Genomic DNA, 9,049 nt, shown 5'->3' with positions numbered 1-9,049 from the left:
CGGAGCGCGGCTTCCTCCCCCGCCGCCCCGCAGTCCCGGGTGGGCTGGGCGCCGGGCGTGGGAGTGCGGTTTGACAATGGGCGGTGGAGGTAACCGGACCCGGGGGCGGGAGGGCGCCGGGCTGCCCGGGCCGGAGTCGCCGCCTGTGCGTCCGCGGAGCCCCGGAGCCGGCGCCGCGTCAGATCCGTGTCGAGTCGGCGAGTTGGGCGTTCAGAAACGGAGGTTGACGTTTTATTGTTGTCCCGAGGTAATTTACCAGTCATTAGCAGCGCTGCGGTGGGCCGGCCCGTGCTGCAGCAGTGCTGGCGGGTCACCGAGGTTCTTACGCAGGGTACGGCGGGTCTCTACAGATACTGTATCACTTCACACAAGTGTAAGTTTTTCGTTTAATAAATATCAGGAAGTTTGCGGTCTTCACTTAATTTGCTCGTGTTTGTAGCTTGGGCCGACTCTATTGTACTGTTGTAGGCTTTCCTGTCTCGATTTATGTGCAGTCGGTTTAGACCTCTCTTGGGTAGTAGCGTGCCAGCTAACGACGACTTCATTTTGTGAATTCTTACAGCTTTTGAGCCCTACTTCACGCAAACTTTATTTCACTTGGTGTTTTGTTGCTCTCGCCCTCTCATTTTGCGATATCGGGGATCGAACTCAGGACAGTGGGCTTTGCCAGGCAAGTGCTTATGCCACTGAACTATCTCCCTGGCCCTGGTGTTTTATCTCTTAATTTTTCTTTTTTTAGGGACTTCATCAGCCAGAAAGAGCAGTCTGGGGAAAAGAAGCAAACGTTCCGTTTCCTTTCCCGTTTTGTGTCTATGTCATTGTTTGTAGAAAAAAAAAAAAAAAAAAAAAAAAGCTAAAATGTTTTGAGATTTCATATGTCCCTTTTATGGTATTGGTCTTAATGTATTTATTTTGGGGTGGTGGTAATGATTGAACGCAGGACCTTTGCATTGAACTGCAAGAACTGCATTCTGTCTGTGTCTGCCTGTTTTTGGTGAGACAGGGTCTCCACTCTAGTTTCGGTCAGCCTTGAACTCACTCTGTAGCCCAGGCGGGCTTTAAACTCTTGGCAGTTTTCCTTCCTCAGCCTCCTGAGTGCTGGGATTACAGGCCTCCAGACCTTGTAAATTTTTTTATTTTGGGTTAAGATCTCTCTAAATCATTAAATTGCCCAGGTGGGCCTTGAGCTTGTTGATTCTTTTAGGATTTTTTGTTTGTTTTTTGTTTTGAAAGGGCTGGGCTACCATATCCTGCTAAGAACTACATTTTGATACTTTGTATCTTTTAGTCAAAATGTCAATAGAAACTTTCATATTGAACTAGTCTTTGGTTACATCTGTGAATTGGAACTGATGAGACTAGAAGAAGGCTTTCACTCTGAAAAGAAGCTCTATGCTTGTTTAATTGTAATACTGAAGGTTGAACCCAAGCCCACGTGGGGGTGGGCAGGCTGTCTGTCACAGATCTACCACCAGCTCTCCCCTTTTCTGTTTAAGGTATGAATTATTTTGCTTATTTTTTTTTTTTTTAGAGAGAAGGCTTTTTATTTATTTATCATTTGTGTGTGTGTGTGTGTGTGGCCAGCTCAGCCCACCAGGGGGTGGGGCTGGCTGGCATGTGGTGCTGGGGGATTGAACCGCGGTCCCTGTGTTTTGCTTAGCTTAGCTTGTTCTAAATAGGTGCTTTAGACCACTGAGCCATCTCACCAGCCCCTTTGCTTATGTTTAAAAAAATTTTTTTTCTTTTTAGCATTTTGCTATTTAACTTTGGATAAATGACTTGCTTTCCAGCTTTTTTGTTTGAAACTTTACAGACAATAATATTGTAAAAATTAGCGAGGGTAGGGGCTGGTGAGATGGCTCAGTGGTCTAAAGCACCTACTTGGAACAAGCTCAGCAAAGCACAGGGACCGCGGTTCAATCCCCCAGCACCACATGCCAGCCTGCCCCGCCCCCTGGTGGGCTGAGCTGGCCACACACACACATAAATTAAAATTTATAAAAAAAAAAATTAGCGAGGGTATTCATGAATTGATTTGAACAAATATTGTAGGAAAAACTAGGCAGAGTCTCCTTGATTGTGAGGGTAGCTTCATCTCACATGTTTAGATTGCTTTTTCCCAGTGGCACTGTTTGTCACTGTTTCAGTAATCTTGTTTTGTGATATCCTTGAAGTCATGGGGTCAAGAGATCCTCTTGTCTCAGCCTCCTAATAGGATACCTGGGACTGCAGATGGATGATGGTATTGCACCTGGGGTTATAGTTGGGTTTACTTTATCTATTTAATATTTATTTTGGTGGTACTGAGGACTGAACCCATGACCTTTGCACTGAGCTGAATGCCCAGCTTTTTTTTTTTTTTTTTTGTGACAGCATCTTGCCAAGTTGCAAAGTTGTCCAGGCTGGGCTAGAATTTATAGTTCTCCTGCCTCAGCTTCCCTGAGTGCTGGGAGTATGGCTGTGCGCCAGTATTCCCCAGTTGAGAGGTTTATTTTTTCTTTTTCTTCTTTTTTTTGAGACAGGGTCACACTATGTAGTTCATGCTGGCCCTTAACTCACTATGTAGCCCACAGTAGTCTCCAGAACATGGGAATCCTCCTGACTCAGCCTCCCAAGTGCTGCGATAAAAGATGTGTACCACCATGCCCACCTACAGTTTGTTTTAGGGAAATGTATAATCTGAATTATTTTATTTCAGTGAAAAGTGTGTTATAGCAGAGATGATACCTTAATGAATTTCACTTGAATATTATGTTTCTGAAAAACATTGAAGTATAGCTATACAGTTCTGATGTTTAAAATGGGAGAACAGCCATTTTCTGTGCTTTTTCTAAACAAAGAAATAGTCATTTAGCAGATACTCTTTAAGTAGTTATTTTTGCTTTCAAATTAAAAATGTAGAGTAGAAGACTCTTTGAATCAAACTGTTTAGATTTTTAGATGCTTTTTTTTATTAAAATATTTATTTGTGTGCACGTGTGCGTGTGTGTGTGTCCAGCTCAGCCCACCAGGGGGTGGGGCCGGCTGGCATGTGATGCTGGGGGATTGAACCGCGGTCCCTGTGCTTTGTTGAGCTTGTTCTAAATAGGTGCTTTAGACCACTGAGCCATCTCATCAGCCCCTTTAGATGCTTCTTTAATTTTTGTTAAGATATTTAGCGTATTGGGCTGGAGAGATGGCTGAGTGGAATAAGCGCTTCCCTGGCAAGTGCAAGGGCCTGAGTTCAATCCCTGGTTCCAGGTAAAAAGAAAAAAAAAAAAAAAAAAGATATTTAGTTTGGTATATCATGCTTTACTTAGAGCATAATTATATGTGCCCTTGTTTAGGCCCCCTACCCCATCAAGGGCTAGCATTTAAGTTGGGGGAAAATGATAGTACCAAAAATGATAGTAATTAAAATATGCTGTAACTTGACATTAACTTCTGTGTGTGGCTCTATTCTTTCTTTCTTTCTTTTTTTTTTTCGGAACTGGGAATTGAACTCAGACCCTTGTACTTGCCAGGCAAGCGCCTATTTTACTGAGCCATCTCCCTGGCCCCTAGTGGCTCTATTTAAATTTTTTTTTTTTTTTACATTTATTTAGTGTGTGTGTGTGTGTGTGTGTGTGTGTGTGTGTGGCCAGCTCAGCCCACCAGGGGGTGGGGCTGGCTGGCATGTGGTGCTGGGGGATCGAACCGCGGTCCCTGTGCTTTGCCGAGCTTGTTCCAAGTAGGTGCTTTAGACCACTGAGCCATCTCTCCAGCCCTATTTAAAAAAAAAAAAAAAAAAAAAAAGAGTATCAAGCTAGAGATAGGAGACCTGTATGTCGGACCTTAATTTGCTTGGTAGACATTGGACCTGCGTTTAACAAAAAAAATTTTTTTTTTTTTATCACTGCATGTTTACAGTATATAATGATTATGTTTGTTGTGCAGGATTGGGTCTTGTACAGAACACATCTTAATTCAATTTTTTTTTTTTTCCTGAGATAGGTTCTCATTTTGAGGTAACCTCAAACTCAAGGTGCTCCTCCTGCCTCAGCCTCCCTTTAATTGCATCTTAATTCTTTCTACTTTCTCCTACTGTCCCCTTCATCTCTCCAGAACCTGTTTATTGTTAAGCTTCCCTTAGCTTCATAGGTTTCTTAAGTGTTGAAAGGAGAAGTGTAAGATAACTAATTTACTCAAGATCCCCTCCTTTTTTTTTGAGACAGAGTCTTACTATATATAGTTCAGGCTGGCCTTGCTCTCACTTACATAGCCTAGGCTGTCCTCAAACTTGTAGTGATACTCCTGCTTCAGCCTCTCAAGTGCTGGGATTATAGATGTGTGCCACCACCCCCAGTTAAGTATCAAATTTAGTGGCTTATATTTTAAGGTAGGAATTTTGGGTATTCATAATTACACTCTTCATTATGGTCAAGTCCCCAGAAAAAAATATTATTCTGACAATATACATTCCTTATACCGTAGGTGCACACACATGTATGTACATACTGTTCCTTTTTCTTTTTCTTTTTTTTTTTTAAGATGGTCTCGCTATGCAGTCTTTCAAGCATTCTTTGAGCTCACTTTGTAGCCTAGGCTGGTCTTGAACCTGCCTCAGCCTCCTGAATGCTGGGATTACAGGCATGCCTGGCTTATTCCTTTGCTTTATGTAAGAAAATTGCTATTCTCTTATTTTAAACACATATATTTGTATGTATATAACATATATTCAAGTGAATACTATGTATTTTTGTGACACAGATATATGGCAATGCTGTTCCAGCAATACTGTTAACCATTGTAGAAATTATTCAAGCTTTACTGGCTCTCAGGTGGTACTAAAAATGAAACTTAAGTACTCCTGCGTAAGAGTCTTTAAGTTAGCAATGATTTGCTTGTGTTTTAGGTACCAGGAGATATTTTTCTGGAAAAGTCCAGAACTACATTTGAATGTCTTAACTTTGTTCTCTCTTGCATCTCACAGATTCTTGGTAACAACTGACCCAAATTTCTTCAGGTACTCAACTTACACCATGAGATGACTAGTGAGCTACAAATGTTTAAAAACACTTAACTCCTATTTTAGCAATATTACGTTATTGTTAGTCATTCAGTAAATTGTACTGAATGGCACTGTGCTGTGGGGCGGACATTCTTGGGTGAAAATGTACTAAACAGCAGTTGCAGGTAGTGGTACATGCAGTGAAGAAGATTGGACCATGTTTTAGAGAATGAATGCAAGTGGTGTCTACTATGGATTGGGTAGATGGGGTGGTCACTTTAGATGTCATCATATTTTATTTTTTTGAGACAGGATCTCACTATATAATTCGGCTGGCCTTGCTCACTGTGTTCAAGGCCCTGCTCGGCCTTGAACGCTTTCTTATCCAGCCTCCTGAGTGTTGGGATCTATAGGCATGCACTACCAGAGTTGAAGACTGCAGAATGAGTGTGAATAATGGTAGAGCTATCTGGCATTTGTTTCAGAATACTTCTGTGCAAAAAAGTCTTTGGGGTGAGGGGTGTGTTTCACAGTCTTGATAGTTGTTGGGTTGGATGTGTGGATGTTAATAGTTGTTCTCTGCTTTTGTGACATTTGAAAATTTTTCTTTTTTTTTTTTTTGAATCAACACTGTATAAATGTTCAAAACTTTATTAGCATTATCATCATTGTTATTATTATTTGGAAAGAAAAGGCCAGGTCTGATTCGTAAGATGCAGCTATGGACAGACCATTCCACATTTTTAATAGCTTTTTGCCTAACACATTTCCTATTCCTCTTAAAAAGTAATAGCTGAATCAGACACTTTGCATGCTTCCTGTATCTCCAGAAATCCTGTTTGCTCCTGGGATTAGCGAACCAGTCCTTCCCACCTAATTGCACCGGTAGATGTACGTGATTGTGCCAGTTGCTCCCCTTTGAAAATGTTTAAAACTCCACTATCTCACGCAGCACTCCTGAAAGGTTATATTTTGGTGTTTTTTTTTTTTTTTTCTTTTAATTTTCTTTTCTTACTATGTTGTTCAGGCTGCCTCGGACTCTGTACCTGGGCTGGAGCCAACCCATGGTAATGCTCCTGCCTTAGCTTCCTGAGTAGCTGATGTTACAGTTCTGTACTACCATAGCCATCCTGTGTGTATGTATTTGTTGCTCAGATTGTCCCATATTAGCCTGTGTTTGTAGTGCTGGGGTTACCAGCCTGTGAGGCGCTGCTGGATGCCATTAATGACTTACTTGCAGACTCTTTACTCCAGAAGGCATAAAATAGCTAGCTACCTCCCTCCTTCCTTTTCTCCTTCTCCCTTTTCCCGTTGTTCTACTTTCTCTTCCCTTTTTTCTCTTTTCCTATACTGTGTGTTCAAGCCAGGGCCTTCACACTGAATTTCCCAAGCAAGCCCTTTTATTTTTCTCAGATGGGCTCGCCCTAAATGAATACACTGCCCAGAATGAGTTTAAACGACGTTAGCTCCTCCTGCTTTGTCCTTAGAGTGCTGGGATTACAGGCATGTGCCTCCTCTACACAGGCTAAAATAGTTACTTTCTAATCCCTTTGTCTCTTCCACAAACAGGCATTCTGTTAGAAGGAAAAGGTGTCCTTTATTGTCAATATGGGCCCATATGCCTCTTGCTGTTTTCAGTGAGTTACAGTGCATTGCTGTGTTTTTCTTTAACATTGAATGAATATACTTTTAGTAGTTTTATGTATATAAACATACAACTATATTAGCTTTAGTTAGTTGCTCTCTTTTTTCTCTTTCACTGGCTTTTTACTTTTTTGTTTTGCACTAGTGTTCTGTGTGCTTATTTTCTTTGAGTTCTTTTTTTTTTTTTAAACATTTTATTTATTTATTGTGTGTGTGTGTGTGTGTGTGTGTGTGTGGCCAGCTCAGCCCACCAGGGGGCGGGGCTGGCTGGCATGTGGTGCTGGGGGATCCAACCGTAGTCCCTGTGCTTTGCCAAGCTTGTTCCATGTAGGTGCTTTAGATCACTGAGCCATCTCGCCAGCCCTTCTTTGAGTTCTTGTCTGGTTTTAAAATGATCATTTCTCCTTCACTATCTAAGAGTAATGTTGGGGCAACTTGATTCCAGTATCAGAAGCTTCTCCTGCAGTGTCCATTTTCGTATTGTCAAGATGCCAGCTTCATCACTGCCATCTTCATTCTCACCATCTTTCTTAGAATCTTCCCGGCTACCCCAGGAGTTTTCTACTCCCTTTCCAATCTGGGTGGTTTCAGAGGTCTAGAGAACAGGTTTAGAAACAACTTCTGAAAGAGGGTCGGTTTCAGCAATGATTTTTTTCTGCTTTCTTCTACTCAAGTATCAGTGGGGGATTTTTCCATTTTAAATGTTATGATCTTTTGATTTGCTGTAGATTCTGCAAAGCTGGACTTTCTGCTCCTTACTGTCTGGTCGTTCTCTGGAGCTTTCTGTATAAGCTCTGTGATTTCTGCTGCTTTCATGCCAGCTCTTTTCCTGCATTCTCCAAACGACCTTTTAAAAAAAACATATTTAGCACAGGGTCTACAGGGTCTCACTACACAGATTGGATTCGTAGTCATCCTCCTGTTTTCAGCCTCCCAAGCTCTGGGGTTACAGGTATGCATCACCATGCCCAGTCTCAATTGCTGTCTCAGCGTACCCTGAGGGTGGGGCCGGCACTGGCGCCGCACACTGGGATTGAACCTGGTCCCTTCTTGAGCTTGCCAGGCAAGCGCTTACTCTACTGAGCTATCGCCCTGGCCCCCAAACTTGATCTTTAGTAGCATTGCTCCACTGTGGGGCTGCACAGCACAGCTCTGTAGATGCTTGCTTGTGGTAGCCCCAGTAGTCCATCTGTCCACCAGTGGTAGGGCATTGCGACCTACCTTTTAAGCATGTCCCTTGCTGAAGAGAAGGCAAAGCTGACACATACTGGCCTGTGGTGGATGCTCAGCTGCAGGATGTTGCTCTTCAGGTGTGAACAGTGTGGGTTCTCCTTGGACAGACAGGAGGCCTTGGTGGTATAGTGGTGAGCATAGCTGCCTGCCTTAGAGACATCAGGTTTCCGGGAGTGACATAAGGCCACAATTACAGCAATGCTGGCAGCACCAATAATATTTCCATCATGGTTTATTAAGTGTGGGTCCATATGTACTTGGCAGACCCTTTCACCAGGAACAACAGAGAAAGACTGTTGTCTATACACTTTGTATTAGACATCTTTCCAGGAGTTGATAGCTTCACCAAGAGATCTGACTGACTGCCTGGATCGAAAGCTGGAGCAGCCATCTGAAAGAGTTCAAGGTTGAAGAAAAGAATACCAGTCTAGGGGGCTTGCAGGTTAGCTCAGTGGTTTAAAGCGCCTGCTTGGGCAAACTCAGTCGGGTGCTGGGGACCACAGTTTGATCCCCAGGCACCAGACCTGCCCTTAAGGCAACCTGAGCTAGGACAAGACAAAAGTCCTTTTCCAATTAAGATGCCGGGGAGATAGCTTAGTAGAATAAGCGCTTGTCTGGCAGGCACAAGGTCCTGAGTTCAATCCCCAGTACCAGGGGAAAAAAAATACCAGTCTGTTGCCCTGTTAAGTGTTGTTGCAACAAGTTGACAAGAAACCTGCCCAAGAACTCTGGTTTTCCCAAGTTCCACAACATGGCACCTCTAATCAGTTGCAAATGTGACCTTGACGTTCCTGTAATCATAGGTCTGTCTGCCATCCAGCCCCTTCTTTTCAGGAAGCAGTAGTGTTTCCTTCACTGTGTCTGCTGTTTATTTTGTGCAGTACTGTCATTGAACTGAGAGGTGCTCTACTACTCAGCTGTATGCCTGTCCTTTTTGGGGGAGCGGTCCTGCTTAGTTGTGAAGACTGCACTCAAACTGGTCATTCTCTTGCCTCAGCCTCCAGAAAGGGGGTTTCAGGTGTGTGCCACCATATTCAGCCTGTTTATTTTGATACTCAGATCATGCCAGACTTGTCTGTATTGTGTGTATGTAATATACCCTCATCTGTTTGGGGAGGGGAGTATTTCCTTTATCACATGGCAAGATGTTCAGAGCTTATCTGTTATCACTTTTTGTTTCTGAACTTTTTTTTTTTTTTTTTT

The 9,049-nt window shown here is 42.8% G+C and overlaps 1 protein-coding gene and 1 pseudogene across 5 annotated transcripts in view; one reads left to right on the top strand and one right to left on the bottom strand.

Moving 5' to 3' along the window:
* LOC101587139 overlaps window positions 1–9,049 on the bottom strand; it is a 45,684-nt pseudogene that overhangs the window by 34,562 nt on the left and 2,073 nt on the right.
* The window catches only part of Rnf111 (ring finger protein 111), a 97,880-nt gene continuing 89,015 nt past the window's right edge, over window positions 185–9,049 (top strand). For 4 of the 5 annotated variants that reach the window (XM_004628866.3, XM_023712546.1, XM_004628865.3 and 1 more), the window contains exon 1: window positions 185–247. The gene's annotated coding sequence lies outside the window, so the exon portion shown is untranslated. Of the gene's footprint in view, window positions 248–322; window positions 374–9,049 lie in introns of those variants that run through there. The other variant, XM_023712545.1, reaches the window with a different exon arrangement.

Source organism: Octodon degus, unplaced genomic scaffold (assembly GCF_000260255.1).
Source record: "Octodon degus isolate 3935 unplaced genomic scaffold, OctDeg1.0 scaffold00026, whole genome shotgun sequence".
Taxonomy (NCBI): Eukaryota; Metazoa; Chordata; class Mammalia; order Rodentia; family Octodontidae; genus Octodon; species Octodon degus.
The sequence above is the reverse complement of the archived record's forward strand: the minus strand, read 5'-3'. Positions and strand labels throughout refer to the sequence as shown.